We start from the raw sequence: 12,787 nt of genomic DNA, 5'->3' as shown, positions 1-12,787 counted from the left end.
AAAAAAAAAAAATTTTTCCTGAGGATGCAAAAAAAATGCCAAATGTCCGTCGACCCAGAATCAGAGAGGAATGAATTAATCAAAGTTGCAGATTTATTAGGTAAGGTCCGTAGAGGAGCCAAACGGTCCAAAGCTGGAGATAAACAGGTATTAAGATCTCCGCCCCAGATCAATGAAAACTCATTCAAATTCGGGAACTGATTGAATAATGATTTATAAAATTCCAGACAGTCCATATTGGGAGCATAAACATTAACCAAAACTACCTTTTTATTAAATATTAGACCACTAACCAGTAGAAATCTACCAAGTAAGAGTGGCAGGCCGACAAATCCAGGGCAAGCATTAAAAAGGGCCACTTTTCAGCATAATTGTATAAGGGCTAAGAGAGTTGTAAAAGAGCGCCTGAAGGCTTTGTGTGTCAATGCAAGGAGCATTCGTAATAAGGTGGATGAATTGAAAGTGCAGATTGTTATTAATGATTATGATATAGTTGGGATCACAGAGACATGGCTCCAGGGTGACCAGGGATGGGAGCTCAACGTTCAGGGATATTCAATATTCAGGAGGGATAGACATGAAGGAAGGGGAGGTGGGGTGGCGTTGCTAGTCAAAGAAGAGATTAACACAATAGAAAGGAAGGACATAAGCCGGGAAGATGTGGAATCGATATGGGTAGAGCTGCGTAACACTAAGGGGCAGAAGACGCTGGTGGGAGTTGTGTACAGGCCACCTAACAGTAGTAGTGAGGTCAGAGATGGTATTAAACAGGAAATTAGAAATGTGTGCAATAAAGGAACAGCAGTTATAATGGGTGACTTCAATCTACATGTAGATTGGGTGAACCAAATTGGTAAAGGTGCTGAGGAAGAGGATTTCTTGGAATGTATGCGGGACGGTTTTTTTTGAACCAACATGTCGAGGAACCGACTAGAGAGCAGGCTATTCTGGACTGGGTTTTGAGCAATGAGGAAGGGTTAATTAGCAATCTTGTTGTGAGAGGCCCCTTGGGTAAGAGTGACCATAATATGGTGGAATTCTTCATTAAGATGGAGAGTGACATAGTTAATTCAGAAACAAAGGTTCTGAACTTAAAGAGGAGTAACTTTGAAGGTATGAGACATGAATTATCTAAGATAGACTGGCAAATGACACTTAAAGGATTGACGGTGGATATGCAATGGCAAGCATTTAAAGGTTGCATGGATGAACTGCAACAAATGTTCATCCCAGTTTGGCAATAGAATAAATCAAGGAAGGTAGTGCACCCGTGGCTGACAAGAGAAATTAGGGATAGTATCAATTCCAAAGAAGCATACAAATTAGCCAGAGAAAGTGGCTCACCTGAGGACTGGGAGAAATTCAGAGTTCAGCAGAGGAGGACAAAGGGCCTAATTAGGAAGGGGAAAAAAGATTGAGAGAAAACTGGCAGGCAACATTAAAACGGACTGTAAAAGCTTTTATAGATATGTAAAAAGGAAAAGACTGGTAAAAACAAACGTAGGTCCCCTGCAGACAGAAACAGGTGAATTGATTATGGGGAGCAAGGACATGGCAGACCAATTGAATAATTACTTTGGTTCTGTCTTCACTAAGGAGGACATAAATAATCTTCCAGAAATAGTAGGGGACAGAGGGTCCAGTGAGATGGAGGAACTGAGCAAAATACATGTTAGTAGGGAAGTGGTGTTAGGTAAATTGAAGGGATTGAAGGCAGATAAATCCCCAGGGCCAGATGGTCTGCATCCCAGGGTGCTTAAGGAAGTAGCCCAAGAAATAGTGGATGCATTAGTGATAATTTTTCAAAACTCGTTAGATTCTGGACTAGTTCCTGAGGATTGGAGGGTGGCTAATGTAACTCCACTTTTTAAAAAAAGGAGGGAGAGAGAAACTGGGGAATTATAGACCAGTTAGCCTAACGTCAGTGGTGGGGAAACTGCTGGAGTCAGTTATCAAGGATGTGATAACAGCACATTTGGAAAGCAGTGAAATCATCAGACAAAGTCAGCATGGATTTGTGAAAGGAAAATCATGTCTGACGAATCTCAGAATTTTTTGAGGATGTAACTAGTAGAGTGGATAGGGGAGAACCAGTGGATGTGGTATATTTGGATTTTCAGAAGGCTTTTGACAAGGTCCCACACAGGAGATTAGTGTGCAAACTTAAAGCACATGGTATTGGGGGTAAGGTATTGGTGTGGGTGGAGAGTTGGTTAGCAGACAGGAAGCAAAGAGTGGGAATAAACGGGACCTTTTCAGAATGGCAGGCGGTGACTAGTGGGGTACCGCAAGGCTCAGTGCTGGGACCCCAGTTGTTTACAATATATATTAATGACTTGGATGAGGGAATTAAATGCAGCATCTCCAAGTTTGCGGATGACACGAAGCTGGGTGGCAGTGTTAGCTGTGAGGAGGATGCTAAGAGGATGCAGGGTGACTTGGATAGGTTGGGTGAGTGGGCAAATTCATGGCAGATGCAATTTCATGTGGATAAATGTGAAGTTATCCACTTTGGTGGCAAAAATAGGAAAACAGATTATTATCTGAATGGTGGCCAATTAGGAAAAGGGGAGGTGCAACGAGACCTGGGTGTCATTATACACCAGTCATTGAAAGTGGGCATGCAGGTACAGCAGGCGGTGAAAAAGGCGAATGGTATGCTGGCATTTATAGCGAGAGGATTTGAGTGCAGGAGCAGGGAAGTACTACTGCAGTTGTACAAGGCCTTGGTGAGACCGCACCTGGAGTATTGTGCGCAGTTTTGGTCCCCTGATCTGAGGAAAGACATCCTTGCCATAGATGGAGTACAGAGAAGGTTCACCAGATTGATTCCTGGGATGGCAGGACTTTCATATGAAGAAAGACTGGATGAACTGGGCTTGTACTCGTTGGAATTTAGAAGATTGAGGGGGGATCTAATTGAAACATACAAGATCCTAAAGGGATTAGACAGGCTAGATGCAGGAAGATTGTTCCCGATGTTAGGGAAGTCCAGAACGAGGGGTCACAGTTTGAGGATAGAGGGGAAGCCTTTTAGGGCCGAGATTAGGAAAAACTTCTTCACACAGAGTGGTGAATCTGTGGAATTCTCTGCCACAGGAAACAGTTGAGGCCAGTTCATTGGCTATATTTAAGAGGGAGTTAGATATGGCCCTTGTGGCTATGGGGGTTAGGGGGTATGGAGGGAAGGCTGGGGCGGGGTTCTGAGTTGGATGATCAGCCATGATCATAATAAATGGCAGTGCAGGCTCGAAGGGCCGAATGGCCGAATGGCCTACTCCTGCACCTATTCTCTATGTTTCTATTTGGATCAGAGATAATATCATGTTGTATAAAAGTAACTGAGGAGTCTATAAAAATAGAGACGCCTCGAATCTTAGCGTTAGAGCTCAAATGAAACTGTTGTTCCTTCCAGAATTTAAAAAAAAGTCCCCTCTCCGCACATGGGTCTCTTGTAAAAATAGAATTTGTGCTTTAAGTCTCCGGAACACTAAAAACTTTTTTCCTTTTAATAGGATGGTTTAGACCATTAGTATTCCAGGAGACAAAATTAATAATAGACTCCATAAACTCTAAAGTCAACCCGCAAAAAGGAGGATTGACGATAGGCTCAACCCACGAACCCGGAAAGGGAACAGAACAAACAAGAGATAACTGGGAGGAGAACGCAACCAATACTTCAATAGTGTAAATAGCCCAAGAAGAAAAAAATCTAAAACGTGAAGCCCCTCCCACCACCCCCCACCCCATGACCCCAAGGCTAAATCTAAAACAGACCAGCCGGAAAGAAGCACTAAAACTACCCCCATGACTTCCGATAGACGCTCCCTAAAAAAAAGTGTAAATATAAAAAAGATCAGCTAGTTATAAAACAGTAAAAGAGTAAAGAAAGTAAATCAATTAAAACAAACACAACAGAAAAAGCCAGAAAATATAAAAACCACAACAAACCCCAGACCCTATGAATATACAAAAAAAGAAATGAAATTATTAACATAAACTAGTTATGAAAACCTACCAAAAAAAGATTTAAAAACTACAAAATTTAAGGCCTCAAAGGAAATACGTAGAATGACGGAGGAAATAACCACCCAGAAAGGAATGACGCAGATAGAAAGTTTAGCAACCATATTAATCAATCAAAAATAAACTTTTCTGCCCATATAAGGCAAAAAAAATTAAGACCGACAGATTCACAACCTCCGATCAAACGGAGATAGTTAAAGATTACGATTAAGATGTTGAAGGTGAAAATTGATCCAGATAACTCTGGGCATCCGATGGAGATTCAAAAAAACGGAGGGCTCCATCCAACGTACGAATCCTTAGACGTGCTGGGTAAAGCAGCGCTGGTTTTAAATCCATCTTGTAGAGTTCCGACATCACAGATCTGTAACAAACCCGTTGATCCCGAATTGGTTTGCTGAAATCCTCCACGAACTGAAAATGAAGATCCAAAAAATCAATGTAACCTTTAGATCGAACGAATTGAAACAGTTTCTCCTTGTCTTGAAAGTAATGAAAACGTAAGATGACATGTCGAGGTTTATCTGACTTAGACGAGTATGATGGAACTCTGAACACGATCCAATAACAGTGCTTGGTCAGGAAATACAGTAGGAAATGCATCTTTTAAAAGTTGAGAAAAAACTTCATAGGGTTGTCAGATTCAACAGCTTCACACACACCAATCATTCGAAGATTCTGCCGTCGCATTCTGGATTCTAAGTCAGAGTTTTTAAAGGTCAGAAAGTCAAGTTTTTTCTTCATTATAGTAATTGTTTCTTCAATTTTCCCCATCTTGAGTTCATCTTGTTGCGTGGACTTTTGAAGATTAGATATAGCCGACTGATGTTCCGTGATAGATGTTTGTATTTTATCGATTGAATCGGCAATTTTCTGAAAATTAATTGAAATTTCCGCACGAATCAGCTCCGTAATAGAGGTTGAAATTTCCCTTTGAATTAGATCTGATATAGCTTTCAAAGTCACCGGTGGTTCAGTCGGAGGAAAATCGGTACCTTAATCGGTCTAACCGGAGGTTTGCCGTCTTTCCCATTATTCCATTCTTAGACATAGCAGACCTAAAAGCACCCGATTATCAAAGAGGCCAATTTGTTTCAAAGTATTGTAAAAGTCGATGCCTTAATGGTTAGTTAAAATATAGCTGATCATAAGAAGAAAAACTCAGAGGTAATGGAGCGAGTCAAGAACACGACTTCACTCCATGAGCTCTACCGGAAGTCCCCGCTAATGTCTTATACAATTTCAACATAACATCCCATCTCCTCCACTCAATATTTATGAAGGCCAATGTGCCTAAAGTTTTCTTTATGACCCTATCTACCTGTGACACCACTTTACATGAAACATGTTGAACTGCGCTTGGAGTATTGTGTGCAAAGTAAATTTAGTGTGGAAGGGATATGGTTTTGCTAGAGAGAGTGCAGGGGAGAGGAGATTCACCAGGATTTGCCTGGATCAGAGGAATTTAACTATAGATGAAGATTGGGTATGTTGATTTCTTTTCCCTGAAATGAGAGAGGCTGGAGAGTGACCTGATGGAGATATATAGCAATGTAAGAGGCACAGATCAGACAGAGGATCAGAATTCTTTTGCAAATTCAAATTTAATTTTCATTGTCATTCAACTACCCATGAATACAGCCAAATGAAACAGTGTTATGGTAGGGGTAACAAAATTGTAATGTTTAAGGGAAAAGAAAATCGTTTTACAGGGGATTTTAGAGGAAATTTTTTTCTAAATTTTCACACAGAACAGGAGAGATTGGAAACTTAGGGCAGACGGAATTAGATACCATCACTGCATTTAGACAGACACTTGAAGCAGCAAGGTATAGATGGATATGGACCTAATCAGGGCAAGCGGGATTTCGGTATATGGACACGATAGATCCAAGGGCTGCCTTTTTTCTTTGTTGTACAACTCTGTCTCAATGCACTGGTCATTTCTCAGAAAGAGGGGGGGTTGAAATGATAGGCTAGTAAGCAAATATCTAATTTATGCTTCTCTTAAAAGGCAAATTGCAATCATTTCAGCTTAGATTCCACAGCAACTGTGGCAGGCAAAAATTGCTTTTAGTAGAATTTAGGCTTTAAGGTATATGTCAAGGAGAGATTAAATTAAGAAAAGGAAACTTAGCCAGAGGGCCCCTTGTGGTTGCTCTGCAATTAAGTGTGATCATAGCTGATTTCCTGCCTCGCTGCCAGTTTTCTACACTAACACCATCTTGTTTGATTCAATTATTCATCTCTGTTTTAAACATTGTCAGTAAATGAACTGCACGGGCCTATTGGATTTTTCCTCAGATAAACATTTTACTGGTTACCCTCAAATGCCTCTACGATGGAGAAAGTTTTCTAGCCCAATCAGACTCCATGTCCATAGAATATGCGGTGTTATTCCTCAAGCTTGCATTGGGCCTCATCATAGCAGAGCAGGATGCTGCAGACAGAGACAGTTTTGGCACTGAGATACAGGCTGTCCTTGGATTAAAATGCCCAGCATATGGAAAAGCCTATATCTGAACAAGATCCTATATTATCAAATTCAAAAATCTGATATGTGTACATCCATTCATTCACACCATCCTAGATAAATGGCAGAACTAGTTCCTGCCTCTCTTTTTCTCTCTCTCCACTTTAAGCAATGTTCTTTCTGATTAGTCTTTTGTGTTTTTGATGCCATTTGATATCATATTGAGTGATTTTTGTGTATTTTCTGACATGGACAAAATTAGAAACAGAACCTGACCATTACCTGACTAGGAATGGCCAGTAGCTCAGGATCACTCCTGAAGACTGAATGCAGGTGCCCTGTAAAATTGTCACCCACTGAGAAAATCAAAGCTGTGCCCCCCTCATGTTACTCCTCTTGCAGATCAACTTGGACACATTTCCTCAATGGATACCAATAGGCACTATCTATTATTACTTGTATCCATCCTCTGCTCTCCTAATTCCCACTTTTCTGCAGATTAACACATGCTTAATTTCAAAATTTTCCCCAGTTATGATAAAAAGTTACCAACCTGAAAGGATAAATTGGTTTCTCACCAAATGTGGATGTACGCTGGCAAACACTATCAAATTCAATTAAATTCAAATTTAATTGTCATTCAACCACACATGACTACTCATGAATACAGCCAAATGAAGCAACAAAACTCTGGGGTCAAGGTGCAAAACACAGTAACAACAGTCACACACAGCACAAAGCACATACCTAGGAACCATCTTAGATAGACAACTTGGTCAGCATGGATGAGTTGGGCCAAAGGACCTGTTTCCATACTGAATAACTCAAAGATGCTGCCCAACCGGCTGAGTACTACCAGCAGATTCTGTTTTAACTCAGAGTTACAGCTTTTACATTTTTATTTCTGATATACTCTGAGTCTGGCTCAGTGGTTCAGAAAGGAAGGAGGGAGAAGTGGAGTGCAGTAGTGATAGTTACAGGAGCACACAGGAGATTCTGTACACGTGAGACACACCCAGCTGGTATGTTGCCTCTTAGGTGCCAGGGTCACAAATGTCTCAGTTTGGGTCCATAACATTCTAAAGGAGGAGGATGAACAGCTGAAAATCATGTTATAGTGGTACTAATGACATAGTTAGGAAAAGTGATGAGGTTCTGAAGAGAGAATATAAGGAGTTGGGTAGAAAGCTGAAAAGTAGACCTCAGGGATAGTAACCTCTAAATTGCTGCCTGTGGGCCAAGTGCCAGTGAGCATAAGAATAGGCAGATATACGTGCAGCTGAGGAATTGGTGTAGGAGGCAGGGTTTCAGATTTCAAGATCATTGGGATCACAGTATGACCTTAAAAAGAAAAGGTTACACCGAACTCGAAGGAAAAGTTACACTGAATTCAAGGGAAATGAATAACCTTGCAGACAGGTTTGCTAAAGATATTGGGGATGATTTAAACTAATTTGGCTGGGGGATAAGAACCAGAGTGATAGGGCTGAGGATGAGGCAGTCGTATACAAGTAGACGTAGTGTGTAGTGAGACTGTGAGGAAGGTCAGGCAGATGATAGGGCAAAATTGCAGTCAGTGGGATAAGTTGAAGTGTAATATTAGACAAAATTGAAAACGGTGATGAGAACAGGACTGAAGGTGTTATATCTAAATGCACACAGTATACAGAATAAGTCAGATGATCTTGGAACACAGTTAGATATTGGCAGGTTTAACAATGTCAGCATCGCTGAGTTGAGGGTGTAAAAAGATCATAGTTCAAAGTTTAACATTTAAGGATACACATTGTATCAAAAGGATAGACAGATAGGCAGGGAGTGGGGTAGCTTTGTTGATTAAGAAATGAAATCAAATCCTTAGAAAGTGGTTTCACAGGATCGGAAAATGTAGAATCCTTGCGGGTAGTTAAGAAACAGCAAGGGTAAAAAAGACCTTGATAGGTGTTATACACAGGCCTAAGAACAGTATGGGGTACAAATTACAACAGGAGATAGAAAAGGCATGAAAAAAGGGCAATGTTATGATGGTCATGGGGGATTTCAATATGCAGGTAGTTTGAGAAAATCAGGTTGGTGCTGGATCACAAGACAGGGAGTTTGTAGAATGCCTATCAGGTGGCTTTTTAGAGCAGTTTGTGGTTGAGGCCACTGGGGAAAAGGCAACTCTAGACTGGGTGTTGTGAAATGAACCAGATTTGATTAGTAAGCTTAAGTTAAAAGAACACTTAGAAGTCAGTGATCATAATATGATAGAATTCACCTTGCAGTTTGAGGGGGAGAAGCTCTCTCCTGATGTATCAATATTATAGTAGAGTAAAGGGAATTAGAGGTATGAGAAAGCAGATGACCAATGTTGATTGGAAGGGGATACAAGCAGCGATGATGGCAGAACAGCAATGGCTGGCATTTCTGGGGGCAATTCAAAAGGTGCAAGATAAACCCATCCCAAAGAAGTAGTATTCTAACAGGAGGATGGCACATCTGTGGCTGACAAGGGAAGTTAAAAGCAAAATAAAAGGAAAGGAGAGGGCATATAATAGCTTGACTTCAGTGGTTGGAAAGATGTTGAAGTCCATTATTCAGGATGAGGCTTCAAGGTACTTGAAGGCGCATGATAAAATAAGCCAAAATTAGCATGGTTTCCTTGAGGGGAAATCTTTCCTGACAAATCTGTTGAAATTCTTTGATGAAATAACAAGCAGGATAGACAAAGGAGAGTCAGTGGATGTTAGTTACTTGGATTTCCATAAGGCCTTCGACAAGGTGCCATACATGAGACCACTAAACAATATAAGAGCCCATGGTATTGCAGGAAAAATACTAGCATGGATAGAAGATTGGCTGTTTGGCAGGAATGATGTTAAAATGGGCCTTTTCAAATTGGCTGTCAGCAACTATTGGTATTCTGCAGGGGCTGGTGTTGGGACCACTTTTTCCTCACATTATTGTGTTAATAATTTGGATGACAGAATTGATGACTTTTTGGTCTACTTTGCAGATGATACAAAGGTAGGTGGAGGGGCTAGAAGTGTTGAGGAATGAGGGAGCCTGCAGAAGGACTTAGACAGATTAGGAGAATGGGCAAAGAAGTGACAGATGGAATAGTGTGTATAGTCATGCACTTTGGTACAAGGTATAAAAATGTAGACTATTTTCTAAACCGTGAGAAAATTCAAAAATTAGAGGTCAAGGTTAACTTACAGGTTAAGTTGGTGGTAAGGAAGGTATATGCAATGTTAGCATTCATTTCGAGAGAACTATAATATATAATCAAGGATGTAATGCTGAGGCTTTATAAGGCATTGGTCAGACTGTAATTGAAGTATTGTGAACAGTTTTAGACCCCTTATCTCAGGAAAGATATGCTTGCAATAGAGAGGGTCCAGAGGAAGTACATAAAAATGATCCCAGGAATGAAAGGGCTAACATATGAGTATTTGATTGCTCTGGACTTTTACTCACTGGCGTTTAATAGAATGAGGAGTGATCTCATTGAAACCTGTTGTATATTGAATTATAGTGAATGTGGAGATGATGTTTCCTGTTGTTGGGGAGTCTACCACAGGAGGGCACAACCTCAGAATAGAGGGTCATCCATTTAGAACAGAGTTGAGGAGTAATTTCTTTAGGCAGAGTAGTGAATCTGTGGAATTCATTGCATTCCAACTCTGGGGGTGAAATCATTGAGTATATTTAAAGTGGAGGTTGATAGGTTCTTGATTAGTCAGGGCATCAAAGATTACAGGGAGACAGCAGGAGAATAGAGTTGAGATGGATAATTAGTCAGCCATGATGGAATAGTAGAGCAGACATGATAAGCTGAATGGCCTGATTCTACTCCTATGTCATATGTTCTTATGTTAAGTAGAAGCAACTTATTACATATTAATCCAGACATCCCACCTCTCCCGGAAGTTCCGGGAGTCTCCTGCACATCAATAGCAGAACCCTGACGCCCACAAATTATATACAATATCCCGGAAATCAATTTTTTCGGGGGAGGGTGGAAGAGGGGGAATCCTGATAGGTCTACTTAGCACAAAGAGACACCAATCAGTTTTCTCAGTGGGCGGGCTTTACAGTCGACCTCTCTCTTTCATTGTCCATCAGTTCAGTTTAGTGTCCTGCAGCACCATGGCAGAGTGTTCCAAAAAAAAAATACAAAATGTACTTCACCCCAGACTACACTAAAGTGTACCCCTGCCTAATAGGGGGTCAAAATAATGACAGTGTTGCTCGCTGCACTGCTTGCAACAGTGACTTTTCTATTGCCCATGGTGGGTTAAATGACTGTAAAAGACATGTTGAGGTGAGTTTAACAGATGTCATTCGTTCATTAGCATAGCTAACATTATTTAAAGTAGCTGGCTAGCTGCTAAGGAGCTACTCCATTGATGTCCTATGTGATGAAGCCAAACTCCCTGTAGACTTGCTTAAAGTTGTAATAGAATAAAAAAAGACTCCATGATAATATATACAATTGTGAATTTTGTGAATCTGATGTCTTGCAAAATTAACAAATTCATTGGCACAGACTATGAGGTTGAGACTTCCGGCAAAATGTTCAAATCTGCCAAGCCAGCCACATCACAATACAAGGAAAGTTTGCAAAAGAAATAAGAAAGCTATTTGCATTAGCATTTAAATATTAGCATCGAGACTGCCAACAAAATACTCAACAAGAAATACGTGTGTGTGTGTGTGTGTGTGTGTGTGTGTGTGTGTGTGTAATATATATATATATATATATATATAAATAGTATCAATATGTGATCGAATAGATTGTTGTTTTCTTTCATAATCAAATGTCCTGTATACATACACCCTTGGAGGTCGTCCAGGGGGCGTGGGGGCTGATGCTACCTCCCTGAAATTAGTTTCTGCAGGGTGGGATGTCTGTCAATCCATGGGTAAGTGGGGAACCATGACATCTTGCTGCGTTTGAACCACGCTATTACAAGAAATATGAAATTACTCCAGAGCATCGCTCTCTAGCAAAATGTAAATCATATCATGGGTTATCAAGACAGCTGACCAAAAGTAGGTCAAGGAACTGTAATTATGTTCCTCCGGAAGAAAGGACAGTAATAGAACAGGTGTACAGCGTTCACCTTCCGTCAGGTTTTTGGCAGAGGGTATACACACACAGGGTGACAGTGCTCTTCTCACACCCTCGCTTGTCAGCAACAGTGGTGCTTCCGAAACCTGGCAGCGCACTGGGCCCGGAATCCCCGTGCTCAGAGCCGCTCCCCACATTCGGGCCCGTCCTCTTATCAACAGTCTGCGGCCCCGAGCCCGGGCTCCATTCGTCGCCCGGCACCCGCTCCGATTCGCCGATCCCCGTCACCCCTCGTAGTCCGCATCCCTTTCCCGAGGCCCGACAGCTTTCGCCGTCCGCTCCGACTCCCGTTTCCCGAACCCCGGCACCTCTCACCGTCCAGCTCCGGTTCCTGTTTCCCGAGCCCGCGTTCCCCTCGCCTTCGACTCCGGCTTCCTTTCGCTGTTTTCACTTTCCTTCCCTTTCAGCTTTTTCACCTCTACTTCCTTCTCTCCTCTCCTTCACTGAGCAAGCATCCCTGAATGTGAGCTCTCGTTCTTACCATATTTTTGGCATTTCCACCCACTAAAATAATGTGAATTTAATTTTTTTTAAAAAACCTTCGGATTGCATTGGAACCTAGGAAGAGATTTTTTTTTTAAATTTCAGTACTGTGAAATCATTTCTTTTTTGCTTTTTGGAGAACTGCGATTAATACAAAAGTTCTTGCATCACAAATATTTTTAGTACAAATGCTGACATACGTTTACTGCATCTCTGCTCAAGCATTTCTTAACTTATCATTCTTTTTCACAAACATATGCTCATCTTTTGCTTCGAATAATTCCTCAAAAGTTTCCTGTTGCAATAAACTATATCCGTCTCAGGGGCACCCACCGTCCTTGGTCATGTTCTCTTCTCGCTGCTGCCATCGGAAAGACGGTATAGAAGCCTCAGGCTTTACACTACTAAGTTCAGGAACGGTTATTGCCCCTCAACCATCAGGCTCAAACCAGTGGGGATAACTTCATTCAACTTCACTTGCCCCATTGAGCTTTTTCCACTCACTTTCAAGGTCTCTTGTTCTTAATATTTATTATTTTCTTTGTACTTGCAGTTTGTTGCCATTTGCACTCTGGTTGTTTGTCCGTCCTGTTGGGTGTAGTCTTTCCTTGATTCTATTATGGTTCTAGGATTTACTGAGTATGCCCACAAGAAAATGAATCTCAGGGTTGTATATGGTGACATTC

At 41.2% G+C, this 12,787-nt stretch overlaps 1 protein-coding gene across 2 annotated transcripts in view; it reads right to left on the bottom strand.

Annotated features, from left to right (window-relative positions):
• The window catches only part of LOC140195023 (E3 ubiquitin-protein ligase RNF180-like), a 176,411-nt gene extending 164,325 nt beyond the window's left edge, over window positions 1–12,086 (bottom strand). For both annotated transcript variants that reach the window (XM_072252595.1, XM_072252596.1), the window contains exon 1: window positions 11,934–12,086. The gene's annotated coding sequence lies outside the window, so the exon portion shown is untranslated. The remainder of the gene's footprint in view (window positions 1–11,933) is intronic.
• Window positions 12,087–12,787: the final 701 nt, after the last annotated feature.

Source organism: Mobula birostris, chromosome 3 (genome assembly GCF_030028105.1).
Source record: "Mobula birostris isolate sMobBir1 chromosome 3, sMobBir1.hap1, whole genome shotgun sequence".
In the NCBI taxonomy this organism is placed as follows: Eukaryota; Metazoa; Chordata; class Chondrichthyes; order Myliobatiformes; family Myliobatidae; genus Mobula; species Mobula birostris.
Note: the sequence above shows the minus strand (reverse complement) of the source record. Positions and strands in the feature narration are given on the sequence as shown.